At 36.6% G+C, this 14434-nt stretch overlaps 1 protein-coding gene and 1 long non-coding RNA gene across 18 annotated transcripts in view; one reads left to right on the top strand and one right to left on the bottom strand.

Moving 5' to 3' along the window:
- robo1 (roundabout, axon guidance receptor, homolog 1 (Drosophila)) overlaps window positions 1–14434 on the top strand; it is a 553775-nt gene that overhangs the window by 351168 nt on the left and 188173 nt on the right.
- Window positions 4902–13928, bottom strand: LOC147833747 (uncharacterized). The gene is made up of 3 exons (XR_015509786.1): window positions 12761–13928; window positions 6638–6918; window positions 4902–6604 (listed from the first exon to the last, which is right to left on the bottom strand). It is a non-coding gene; the product is annotated as an uncharacterized LOC147833747 (long non-coding RNA).

Genomic DNA, 14434 nt, shown 5'->3' with positions numbered 1-14434 from the left:
TTCTCGTATCTTTGGTAAATAGTAATATATTTTTTTTATTAATTGCCAGTTTATATTTTCATTATTGTGACATTTTGAGGATACGAGACTCCAACTTGATGTTTATCCACCATGAAGTCGTTTATTAAAGCAAGACCCTAAGTAAAAACGGCAGAAAAAGATCAGCATGCTTCTCTAGCTGAATGGGTACATTAGGAATTCCAAATTTGTTTTATATGACAAGTTTTGTCAAGTCTTTCATTTAAAAAATGCAAATGAGATGTTATTGCGTTAAATATGAGCACATTTGCATACACGTCTAGCGCAAAAGTCAGGATCAGAATTCATTGATTTGGATGATTAAAGAATGCAGTCTTGGGAGTCTTCTGTGCAGTCGTTCATTATTTATGATTTCAATAATCATGCTTTGTCGTGAAATAAACTCGAGCATGTATAATTCAGCACGTTCACCTTTTGTTCTGGCTGTCTTCGGCTCTTACGCAGTTCTCTCTGAGAGAGCTGAATAAAGCTAGATGTCGACAGATCAGGAAAGACTTCTGATGTGGTGAAGATGAACTCATTGAGTTTGTCATTGCGCCTCAGGGCTTCAGTCTGACCTGATGCTGTTTACTCCAAAACAATGAGCCTTTACAGATGCACGCACAATCACGCATTCATTCGGAACATGTTCAACATGCTTTTCAATTCAATTTATCTTTATTTCTATAGCGCTTTTACAATGTAGATTGTGTCAAAGCAGCTTATCATAGACGTTCTAGTAAATTGAAACTGTGTCAGTCCAGTTTTCAGAGTTGAAGTTCAGGTTAGTTTTGTTCAGTGTGGTTTAATTTTCACCGCTGAAAGTCCAAACACTGAAGAGCAAATCCACTGATGCACACTCCCAAAGCAAGCAAGCCAGTGGCAACAGTGGCGAGGAACAAATTTTACCAATTGACGAAAGTGAAGTAAAAACCTTAAGAGAATCCAGGCTCAGACATTTTTCCTCTCGTCAAACTTCTTGTGCAGAGCTTCAAAACAGTGTTTTATTTATGGTAGATTTAAATTGAAAAGAAAGAGAAATGGACATTCGTACGAACATAGAACCAGTGGAGTCTGATTCAGTCACAAATGATTCTTATGAACAGTTCTTTTAACGTTTCGCTCATGCACTGTAAAACAGTTATTTAATCAATAAGGCTTGACCATAAGTTGTTTGTTAACTTAACTTAAGGTAAATGATCCATGTTTTTACGGCTCATACACAATGCTTTTCGCACATGTTTATAGTCAGCGTTTTTTAAGACATTTTTTTTTGCCTTCAATCCTGACATTAGGTGGCACTTGCAAGTCATCAAAGAAAAGTGAAAACACTATTACATCTTGGTTGTGTCCGAAATCGCATACTTCTATACTATATATAACGCTTAAACAGTATGCAAGCCGAGTAGTATGGCCAAATTCATAGAATTCTAAAAACTCTATGCGAAAAGTACCCAGATAACTTACTCCTTCCGGCGAGATTCTGAAGCATACATCTGATGCAAGCTAAGTTATTCCATGATACCCTGCGAAAGAATTCTTGGATGAGAGTGAGGCTATGCAATTGACGCGGGAAGGTCGCGTGATAATGATAAAATGGCAGATGTAGTACATCCAAGTTCCATACTGCTCACATTCATACTGTATAGAACAGGGGTGGCCAAACTCGGTCCTGGAGGGCCGGTGTCCTGCATATTTTAGTTCCAACTCCAGTTAAACACACCTGAACCAGCTAATCAAGCTCTTTCTAGTTTTTTAGAAACTTCCAGGCAGGTGTTTCTAAGGGAAGTTGGAGCTAAACTTTGCAGTACACCGGCTCTGCAGGAACGAGTTTGGACACCCCTGGTATAGAATGTGTTTTCATATGGTCGAGTAGAACATTTAAAATCAAATGCAGTACCTACTGAGTAGTGGGCAATTCCATTGGCTTGGTGCATCATCATCTTTATCGAATGAAAGTGAAACTGGAATCCCCATGGCTGTTTAGTGCTTAAGCGCCTCCCAGTGTCTACTGGTACTTCAGCAGCTCTAGGCATGTAAACCAAAGTGGCAATCTGATTGGTGGAGAAGTTTTTGATGCAGTATCTCAAAACAAAAAGACGAGCATGAAGCGTTTCTTCAAAAATGGCACTTTTTGCACCTGTCGTTTTTCTCATTGATGTGCACAAACATATTGGCCACCTTTGTTTAGTCACAAGGCGTTAAAAGACAACAAAAAGTGTCCCGGTGTGAATGGGCTTTTAGAGTTCTATATCAATATGCTAAATGATGTAAGTGATTTCACAGCCTATGACAATCAAAAATAACATTAAAACAAAACAGAAGGTGTGGGGTGAAATGTTAGAGAAACTAGTGCTTACACATAGGAGCAGTTTGAGGACAAAAATTTGACAAACGAATAAAACACCACACCTGAACAGTATCTTTCAGTGTGGTAACCATAGTATAAATAAATTATGATCTTTGGTATGTGAATTATTAGAAAATATGCACACGCAAATAGGGTGCAATTAAAATATCGTTTTACCGTTTTCATAATCGATCAGTGTTTCATTATTAAAATATTGGTGGTACAATACTAGTACTACTACTACTACTAATAATAATACTAGTGGTCATAGGCCTCTAATCCCATGCAAATTGAACATTCCAACATTCAACATTGAGATATAATAGGCGTAACTTTGCGATAATCTTACTATGTCCTTATTGCGAATGATTACATTGCAATATCGATGCTGAAACGATATATCGTGCAGCTCTAAACCCAAGGCCCACTCACATTGTGTCATTCACTTTCCTCTCCATCATTCCTTATTTTAAAAAGGTGAATGTGAGGTCACACCGTGGACCAAACTAAACACTGCATGTTTGTGGGCTATCCTGTTCCGACAAGCCCTGTTTACCTTGATTATTTCGACTTTAATCACTGAGTCTGACGAAATCCCATGTCTGCTCTCAGGTCAGCGGTTTAGCCGGGAACATTTGTTTCAAGTCTTGGGCTTAAAGAGGAATCGATAAGGTTTTTTCGGACTAAAGGTTAAGCGTGCTAACAGCGAGCTGATGAATGGCGTTCTCTGCTAATAGCTGAGGAAATACCCTTTCAGCGTGTGTCAGGCCATGAGTGATTAGCCTACATCTAAGCTAGGGCAGAGATAAACCCGTTCGAATGTTCTCACCCTCAACTTGACACTCTGACTGAATAAGAGGCTTTGGGGTTGGCGATATTGCGGCCCGGCGCCCCTTCTCCTCCTCATTTGAGCCGTATCTCGTTTCTGTAGCGTCTGGGTGAAGATGCTATCAGCGTGCGGTGACTCTCCGGGGAGCCCGGCTTTCCTCCAGTGCTCTGATAATGAGCGACTTTGCATTTCTGGCAGGGTTTCAGCACTGGACGGAGACGCATGCGATGGAGAGTCCTCTATGTCACATGTCCTTATAAATGCGTATCCACCTTGTTTCTAAACTACAGTGGCCGAGAAGTGCAAAACAACATTACAAAGTTTGAAACACCTTTTACAACGCTCGAGACAAATTTACATTTTGAAAAACATTTTTACCTGTCATCAGACACAATTACATAAGAAAAACTATTTTACCAAGGACGAAACAAGTTTACATTTTAGAAAACAAATTAACAAGACGCAAAACACTTTTACAAATCCCGAAACAAATTTACGATTACAGATTTCTTACGGAAAGTAACCGGTAGTGGACCCGGAACGTAACACACACACTGGAAAATATCAATAATATCCAGCTCGTGTGTGACTTTGTTGACAGGTTTCCACAAGTCTTCAACTATAAAAATCATGGTTTGACTAACTGCGATTAAACATATTAGAGCAATTCTGAGAAAATATCAGCGTGAGTGTAGAAACATGTAAATACAAGTACATGGAAACAATTAAAACACGGCCAAAACCGACCTCAGCCTGTAGACCCGAGTAGCTCAGTTAGATAAGTCGGTTGATACTCGTGCAGAACCTTTTGACTTGGGTTCGAATTCCGTTGATGACAAGTCAATTATAATTATTTATTTACAATAATTTTGGTTATATACTGTTCTGCTACACAAATATTAAAACCAATAATGTTTACACTGACACCAAGTAATAAGACTCTTTATTCGATATGGGCATGTTTTGTTGCTATGAAAAAGTGACGAATCTGCCAATCTGCAAACGTGGATAGTTTGCGCATCTGAAAAGGGGCCTCAGTTAACACGGACACCAGTTAAACCCCACACCGGCTTCATTCAGTTTACTGTTAAGAGTCCTCAAGCAGATGTTTACACCGTGTAGAATTGACATCATGTTCACGATTACAGCGTACGAGTGCATCTTGTTAAAATATTAAACACATTGATGCAGCATGTCTGATGTTTCCGTTTGGTCCGCATCCTTTATAAACTCCAAACACCGACCACACGTAAAGCAAAACCGTGTTAAGCTGCTCATGTGTTTGCCACAAAATGGGCAAAACAACCCTCAACCGTTGTCCATGTTCGGTCACCATAAACTTTGTTTACGCCATGTACTCCACAGCACGAATTTACCGCGCTCACCAACATTCCCCCGCGCTCACCAACTTTCCCCTGCGTCACTACCGGTGTGTGTTACATTTTACGTCACTTCCGGTGCGTGGTACATTCCCTTTCCATAAGAAATCTGTAATTGTACATTTGTTTCGGGATTTGTAAAAGTGTTTTGCGTCTTGTTAATTTGTTTTCCAAAATGTAAACTTGTTTCGTCCTTGGTAAAATTGTTTTTCCTATGTAATTGTGTCTGATGACAGGTAAAAATGTTTTTCAAAATATAAATTTGTCTCGAGCTTTGTAAAAGGTGTTTCAAACTTTGTAATGTTGTTTTGCACTTCTCGGCCACCGTACTAAACCCTTATATACCACCCACATCTATTGTTAATCCGTGAACCATTTGATAAACCAGTCTGAGGAGATTTGCTGTAGATTTTTGCAAGGCATTTGCTGCTACTTTGACCCTGATGGATACTCTGCGCATTTCCTCCATCTGCCAAAGGTCCGAGCTGAAAATCTGACACCATTGTGAATCGATGTGTCTTCAGGCCCTCTGAAGAAGCTCAAGGAGCTGAAGAGCAGAACTGGCGCTCTGATTTTCTGCTGGGTTATTGATTTCCAGGCTTCTCTCGTACTCTTTATCTCCCTCTTTCTCTCTCCTTCGCTCCTGCTCTCCCAGATTCAGATGAGTCTTGTCCCGACGGAGAGGCTTATTTTCCTTGCTCGTCTCCTCATTCCTCAGCTATGCTCTGTATTCAAAACGCAGAGATTTCTCCTGAGGGTCTCCAACAAGGAATATACTGTTACAGCCCAGGAGAAGGAAGAAAATGAGCGAGCCGTTGATACTAGATACCGGTGAAATCAAATCTATTTGACTTGCCCCTGAGCAACATTCATTCTCCAAGTCGACGTAAAAAACGCTGGACTGAGTACGTGGAATGTGAAATGTAACATTGGCTCTTCCTGATTGATCTGGTTTGCGCGCATTAGACACAACAGCCGATCGCAGATAAGAGCTTGTGTTTCTTTGAAGAGTTAATCAGTGATCTCCTCTGTGCAAGCAAATATAAAGCGCTGACATCATCCCGGAGGAGCTGTGCATTTCAGTTGTGTTTGCTTATTGAGATGTCAGTTGTGGAACTGATGTTCAAGTACTTAATGAGAAGTTTATGGAGGGACAGGGGATAAAGAACACAAATATTTTGATTGTATGTCTTCGTAGATTTTTAAATTGCTTACATGACTAATAAAGATTTTTAATAATGTTTAGTTTTCACTTTTTTACACTTATTTCACTTTATATTTACAAGCACATGTTAATACAGCAAAAGTTGACCACTGTGCTGTACACAAACAATATAATTAAAAAATAAATAAATATATATATATATATAGATATATAAAGCAGAGGTCGCGTCAGACTTTCTCATTGTCTGTCATTTTGACGGAGAGGGTTGTAAAAATTCCGTCATAACCTATTATTGACCGTCATTTAATTTGTGTATTTCATTTATATTTTAATAATGAACTTGCATGACGAGCATATAGGCTAAATTATTCATTTTTTTAGGCTATTTGACAAATTAACAAAAATATCTGCTTCTCTATAACTTCTCGTGACAGTCTTAATTTTGTTCTGGCGGCTGAAGCCGCGTTCTTCTGCCACACTGGAGACCGGAATTACTAGCGCCTCTTCAGCCAGCGCTTCGTAGTTAGGAAACATTTCTCCTAAGGAAGTAATTAGAAGTTTGCTAGATTTTTTGTGGGATTTCCCGATCCTGCAAGCATTCGTTTCACCGGAAATAAATACTGCAGCACGCGCTCCTTCTGCACCAGGGGCGTGGCTGCACCCCTCTGCGTTCGGTAGTGCTCACAACACACTCCAAAGCACCTGACTTACTTGCTGCCGCTTGGTTGACCTGGCTGTAACAGCTGTCGGGGACTGAGGATTTTTGTTTGTTCTTCATCGTCCACTGCATCACTTTCTCTTTTTTCACCTTTATTATTAATATTACAACTATTTGGCCGTTTAAAGAAACTTCTCACACTCATCTGCTGTTACATTTTTGCAACTTAACGCACTACGCAGCGGTGACAAAGAGGAGACAAAACAAGGACAATCGCCATCAGCTTGGGAATTACAGTTAGCTACAAATTACAATAGATCCTCCTCAGCATAATCCATTAAAATGACGGATCACCTTCAGATTTTTCCGTCATTGCTGAAAAAAATCCATCAATGACGGAAAATATTCGGTTAACGCGACCTCTGATATAAAGTAAAATTACAATTATAATGCATGTCCTTACCTACAATAAGAGCTCAAATACCTTAAAATAAAACCATTTCATTTACACACAATAAGCTGCACACTAGAGCTGCACGATTCTGGCTAAAATGAGAATCGCGATTTTTTTTTTGCTGAAAATAAAGATCACGATTTTCTCACGATTCTGTAGATGTAAAATAAAGGTATGGTATAAACAAACATATGGCACAACATTGATAATAATATTATGTGTAGGTCTACTGGTTTCTATAAATAATTCTATTCTACTTATAATAATTCTGATGTTGAATTATTATGTTTGAGATATATGCTTGTAATCTGTCATATTAGACAAATTTATTCACTGATAAAATCAGACATTTGCCATTATCAGATTATATTCAACAATATAGAGTAGTTATACTGACATTATAAACATTTATTTTCATGCACAACTGTCGGTTCGCTATGAAAGAAAAAACATTTCAAATGCTTGTCGCAATCATAACTCTAAACTGCGATATGATCATTTAAATGAAGTGCACACTTTTGGTTTCATTCTGACTGCTAAGTGCTTGTTCATACTTCGCGCGCGGCTCCCAAACAATCACTCTTTGCCACAAACTGAATATTATTTGCAACTGTTTTACTTGTTACTTGCAACATATGCAGGTTCTGTTTACTAAAGTAGACGTGCGCAGTCTATCATTAAGTAGGGCGCGCATATAACAGCTCACGGTCAGCAGCTCACGTCACGTGTGATTTCCCGATCGCGAAAACATCATTATATTAAGACAAAAATGACATTTGTAGGTAAATTATACCTTATGAATACAGTATGTGACTCTCATTCAACATCATTTAGAAGTGTCAATGTCACTGAGCAACGTGTGTGAAACAATGAAAAGACTCGTGCAGCCGCCTTTTCTTCTCTCCTAAACTTGAAAATATGATTGGCAGAATCCTAGAAATGCTGGATTAAGACCGTCTAGGGTGTCGAATCGAGATTGCGATCTTTTAACGATTAATTGTGCAGCTCTACTGCACACAACCCAAAATTCTACCTCCTTATTTACCAGCACAGTCCACAACAGACTGATTCGTTTAAACTCTTAAAGACTCCAGCATTATCTTAGGTCACGTTTACACTGTCAGGTCTTGATGCTCAATTCCGATTTGTATTTTTTTGCCTGTCCTTTTACACATTCTTTTAGTTGTGACCCATATCCGATTCATGTGTTTACATTTGCCAATTTACGACACCGTGCATGCGTAAGGCGGGTTCTAGCATCTGCGCCACACTAGCCACATTGGAAGAAATTGTCTTGCTTTTAGCTCTGCGAAATATTCAAAGTTCACCCAACTTTAAAATGATTTTAAGGAAGAGGAGGAGCTTTTAAGGCAGCTTGTGCCTATGGTTAATATATGGTGTCCTCCACCATTCAGAGGAGAGAGATCTCAGGGCTGGTGGGAGCAAATAGTGGCGACTGACCACTTTCCTCCTCCATGTTTCTTCTGTTGTTGTTTACCACATTGGCGTCTCCACACGTGCTCTTCCTTCTACATCATTAAACCGCAGAGAAGTACCACATTGTCGCAAGTTTAATCACGTACAAAATGGAATGCCTCGATAAATCCGATCTGCCTGTTTACATGTTAGTCGCATTGTCACATGTCCAATTTATATCCACATATAAAGGAGGCCTAAAACCGATCTCTGAATATCCAAATGCATGCATTTTATTGCGTTAACACGGTCATAGCACAGATCTGATCTGTCTCACATATAAGCAAAAAATCGAAATCGGGTCACATTTAACTGGCAGTGTAAACGGAGCCTTATATACAGAGGTAGATCGTTCCACAGACTGCTATTTATTCACAATGCGCTGGGGATTACCAATAGAGTCAGTGTTTCTAAACATAATCTTTACTAATTACTTATTTTGGTAGTAAAAAAACACATTTGCAATGTATTATTTGCTTAAACTTATTATATGAAGTCTGCACAAATATACTTGATAACATTTGAAATGATGAATATGAAGAGATAAAAATGATAAGAATCTATACTAAAGCATCATTTAAGCCTCTTGAGATTTTAATATTTTTACATATGTTACTACAGTATGTCTTGTGGAAAAGCTGCTTGTGATTCATCATGTGGTCTTTTACTCATCCTCACTGACATCATTTTAATTTGATGTGAACTAGATTGGATCTCATTTTGTAGATTTTCAATCTTTTTTAATCTCATTGCTGCCAAGAACAAGCGGCTGACGCATTAATGTGGTTTCCTCTGTGGGTTTTGTTTCCTATGTGGTCGTTGGTGTCTTTATGATGTAATCAAGTGTAGTTTAGTTTCATTCCAGAGCAAACGTGACTGAAAGCTCTCAGTCCTCCCTCATAAACCTAGATCACAGCTGCCTTAAGTTTACACCCCCTTCAGTACTTCAAAGAGACCTTTACTGTGTGTGTGTGTGTGTGTGTGTGTGTGTGTGTGTGTGTGTGTGTGTGTGTGTGTGTTTAGGTTAGTGTATATCTTGTGTTCCTAACATTGTGGAGACCACATGTCCTCACAAGTATAGCAATACCTGTACTTTTTTCTTTTTTAAAATATTTCCCAAATTATGTTTAATGGAGCAGGGATTTTTTCGCAGTATTTCCTATATTATGTTTTCTTCTGGAGAAAATCTTTATTGTTTTATTTCAGCTAGAATAAAAGCAGTTTACATTGTTTAAACTATTTTGAGGTCAATATTATTAACCCCCTTAAGCAATGTTTTTTCACTATTGTGTACAGAACAAACCATTGTATACATTGATTTGCCTATATAACCCAATTAACCTAGGTATGCCTTTAAATGTTACTTAAAGCTGATAATAGGGTTGAGAGATTGAAAATACATAATAAAAATCATTACATCTATGGGAAGTCCCCATCAAGATAGCCGTACAGGTTTGTGTGTGATTGTGTTTGTTTGTCTTTGTGTGTGAACAAGCAGACAGTAAAAATAAGGACTGTCTCAAACAAACACAAACAGAGAGAGTGGGCAGGGAGAAGAGAGGATCATCAATGTGCTTTTGTTTGTTCAGGTATTGTGGCAGATGAAAAGCTCTTCAATAGCGTTGGTTTGTGAATGTGTGTGTCCGTTTGTTTGTGCAGGTCAGGCTTAGCCAACAGTGTGGTGACCAAATGTTCCCACTAGAGCAGTAAAACCGAAATCACCTACATTGTAGAGCAAGCTAACACTTAAAAAAGACTTTTGCAGCTTGTTCAAACTACTTATTTACAATGAATTTAAACAACACAATTCTTTTGAGTTTTTTTGGGGACAATTGAATTGTTTTATGTTCAATCAATGTACATTTGTAAAAACAAATAAGTTAACTTAATCAATTTATGTTGTTACAACATGAAGAAATAGTTAGCTTGTTTGTTTTTGCAAATTTAAGTGGATTGAAAATAAAAGAATTGAGTTGTCAATAATTGGGTTGATTTAGTTAGTTTTAAATATGTAGTTTGAACTAACAGCAAATGTCGTTTTTTTTTTAGTGTGAGAGGAAAAACTGCTTAATTAACTTGTATTAAATAATATATTAATAAAATCTAGAGATGAGTTATGTGAAGTTTAATTTTGAGAAAGAAAATATTTTCAACTCAGTCAGCAGAAAGTCTCCACACTGTAAAAGAAATGCTGTGTTCCACACAAATCATTCTTGTTGTCTCAACACAAATCGATAAAGTTAACTGTTTTATGTTCAATCCACTTAAATTTGTAAAAACAATTAAGTTGTCCCTACAAAAACATAAGAGTTGTGTTGTTTTAACTAATTTTAATCAATTATTATTAATAATAAATGAATATTTGGTGAATTAAGCCAGATTTTTCAGTCACAATAAATGAAACGCTTTGTTATTAAGTTCAATTCAATCCGCTTGTTAAGTGGTGATGTGTTTGTGACGCATGTAATACTGTTTCCGGGTCCAAGCCGCCATTCATTTGAGTGGAGAAATCATTCGTTTATGATCACGTTTTATTCCTATCACACATTAAAGTTAATGTTATTTAAAATCATATTGTACACAACAATCTCTGTGCTTGCTGCATAACAAATACCAAAAATGTAACAATTTATAAAAAAATTTATCACTTTCTTGCCATCGGATATTAGGCATGGACATATATACTGCGATCGTGATTTTCGAAAGCATTAAATCGCTTTGTAAACGTTTATTATTACCATTTCATGAGTCTCCCCATTCAGTTGAATAGAGCGCTTGGACCCGGAAGCCGATTCGCGTGACGTCACACTTAACAAGCGGATATGCTTTATTCTCTGTCTCACAGATAGTCTATAGACATAGGCTCAAACACAACAGCAAAACATAAATACACTTACACGTTTTTAAAAAAAATCATGTTTAAAAAACCTATTTAAAAACAATGGCAGTGGGAATGTCGTCTTGTACTGTTTTGGTAAAGGGACTTAATGTAACTTAAAGGAACCATTTGAAGAATGGAAAGAGTCTTCCACAATAGTGGAGGTTTTTCTTTGTCAAAAAAAGTAAAAGTCTGCTTTATTGTAAATTCAGCCACATGTACAGGACATACAGAGAATCAAAATTGCATTACTCTCAGACCCTAGGTGCATAACAGTAGTAATAATAATAATAATAAGTTTACAAGTTTACTTGTATTGTTTACAATTTTTATTTATACTTAATAATTTTTATTAATATTTAATATAATTTTTTTATTACATTATGTGTAATTGTATTTATTGTAATTTATTTTTAAAATTCAACTTTTTGTATTAATATTAAAGAAATTACAATAAATACAGTTACACATATAATATAATCTAAAAAGAAATTTTGTATTAATTTAATATTAATAAAAATGGTTAAGTATTAATAAAAATTGTAAACAATACAAATAAACTTGATGCTACTATAAATAAATCAGTGAGAGGTGTTTGTCTCTCACCAGGTATTTTACTCGCTACATTAACTAATCTTAAAAGTTGCTTTGAACAGAGGGAGTTAAACCAGGCTACAATTTTAAAGTAAGGACAGATTCATTAAGTGATTTATATACAACAGACAAAATTTCCTTCTCAATATCAAAACTTCTCCGTTTTCTCAACAAAATCAACCACAATTCTGACGACTGTCATTTTATAGGGGAAATAATCTCAAATTGTTGTTTTTTTCCCCAGTCTTCTGAGGTTTAGAAGAAATGTTATCTGTGTTGAGTAAAACAAATACAATGTACGATTCTCAAGTGCGTTGTAGATATTATTAATAAAGTAATAGTTTTCCATGTTTTGTGATTCATGTTTTTATTTATTTATTTATTTATTTATTTTATTTTTCTTTGATTATTTATGCTTCTGAATTACATTATGGGACTTTGATTTTTCTTCCAACAACGTTTAACCTTGAAAACTTCGAAAAAGTGACTTTTATGAACATTTTTAAAAGTTTAAAGTTATATGTTGTCTGAGTTGGCATTGTTTATCATAATACAAAAGCCTTGTAATAAAACTGCCATTACATGTTCTGTCATTTTACAGGCTTATTTTTCTATTCTTTCTTATACATTATATTATTTCAAACTACTAAAATGTAAATAAAGGTTGCTTTTTTAAACTGTAGAGTTGAATTTTTAACATCAAAAGTCGACAGAGCAGAGATCAACATCCCATAATGCAATTCATAATCGTAATTAAGCACTATTGAATCACAAAATACAAAACCATTAATACAATTATTTTTTATAGTTTGGACCTTATTTGTCCATATAGCTGTATATTTGGTATGTCTAAATTTAGTCTAGCAAGGCAGACTTATTTGTGTACAAAGAAAGGAGTTGCATACCAGTAAAGCGATCAGCCTGTCACCTGCCACACACACACACACACACACACACACACACACACACACACACACGCACACGCACACTCAGCAGGACAGAGGTCTTTCTTAATTAGACTGTTCCAGAGCAATTAAAGCCTCTGTGCTTGACTAGTCCAGTCTGACACATTCTCTCATTTCACCCCACAAAGACGCTCCTCAGAGAGAACAAGCTCACTTCCCCACGCTCTCAGTTTCTGCAGAAATAATGAACACACTCCATCTTCTATCACTTTAACTATCACTAAAGTCCTTTCATGAGATGTGTGTGTGTGTGTGTGTTCAGAGGACTCTTTCTCAGTCCTGTAATCTTTTTCTCTCTGTAATCAGCAGTTTTCTGGCCTCTGTCGTCTCCTTCTCCTTCGTTTTTGGGCTCTAATGTCACATCTGTTCTTTCTTTTAACCGCTATTACACAGATTCTGATGTTGGCTAAACTTGTGTTCCTTAATTTGTTTAATTTTCTGTGTGTAGAACAAGCAATGCTTCGTTTCACTTTAGATCATAGCTTATGTATATATTAAAGGGCACCTTTTTTAACCCTTTTCAAGATATAGTTAAAGTCTCTTGTGTCTCCAGAATGTGTCTGTAAAGTTTAAGCTCAAAATACCCATTAGATTTTTTATTTTACCTTTTTAAATCGGCGAATTTTGAGCTATTATAACATTCTAGCAGTTTTTGTTGCCTGTGCCTTTATTGCGAACGAGCTGGTTCTTTCCCCCCACCGTACCCATATGCGTGTCAGAGCCGTAGCCTTCACATAGATAAACAGCACAGTGACAGACAAAAATGAAGCAGATCCCGCTTACTACAATAAGAACTTTCGCAACGGTTATTTGTTATATTTGTTGTGGAGTTAATTCAAGCCTTTCTGCAAGGATGAGTCACACACAATATCATTATAATATTTGCTTTATGCACGCGCATGCACAAACACACACATACACGTTTAGCTTTGCATTGTTTTTGCACGGCAAATGTGACAGGATACACGTTAATATCCACTGCTGTATGGTAGGCATGGAACAATAACTATGTTCAAGGTAAAAAATTCAAGGTTTTAAAACCCTCAAGATTTTCTGCTATACCGTTCCTAAGGTATGTGTAAGATTTTTATTTACATTTTTTTCTGTTTTTTTTTTAGGACAACAGTATCTCCAGCAGAAAGATATCCAAAGATGCCATTAGAATAAATAAATAAAAAAATCAGTGTTTTTTAAACAAAGACAGCAGAAGTCAATGATTCATTTTAACTATTTAGCCTGACATGTTTACTGCTCCAAAATAAGTTAAATGTTTCCCAAATTAAAATATGTTGTGTACAAAGTGGAAAAAAGTTTTGTTTTTTACCCAGACATTTAAAAAAAATAGGTTTTAGAGCAGTCATTTTAATACCGTGATACAGTGAAACTGTAACATTTAGATCCAAGGTTATCATATCGCCAGAATCTTATTCCGGCCCATGCCTACTGTATGGACATCTGTTATGTTAATGTACAAAATAAACCTGATTTAACGTCCACCAACCAGGATTGAAGCATCTTCTTTTATAATTGTGCTGACACTATGTGGCTGTGGTGATGAATTACGTATCGAGTTCACTCTTCTTAATACAAACATGCGCTGTTTTATAAACGTTTGAAACATGTAAAACTCATTCTTGACCACATTTGTTGATGATCACAGAGAGCTGA

Source organism: Danio rerio, chromosome 15, assembly GCF_052040795.2.
Source record: "Danio rerio strain M-AB ecotype USA chromosome 15, GRCz13ab, whole genome shotgun sequence".
NCBI classification, from domain to species: domain Eukaryota; kingdom Metazoa; phylum Chordata; class Actinopteri; order Cypriniformes; family Danionidae; genus Danio; species Danio rerio.
This window is presented reverse-complemented; position numbering and strand designations above follow the sequence as displayed.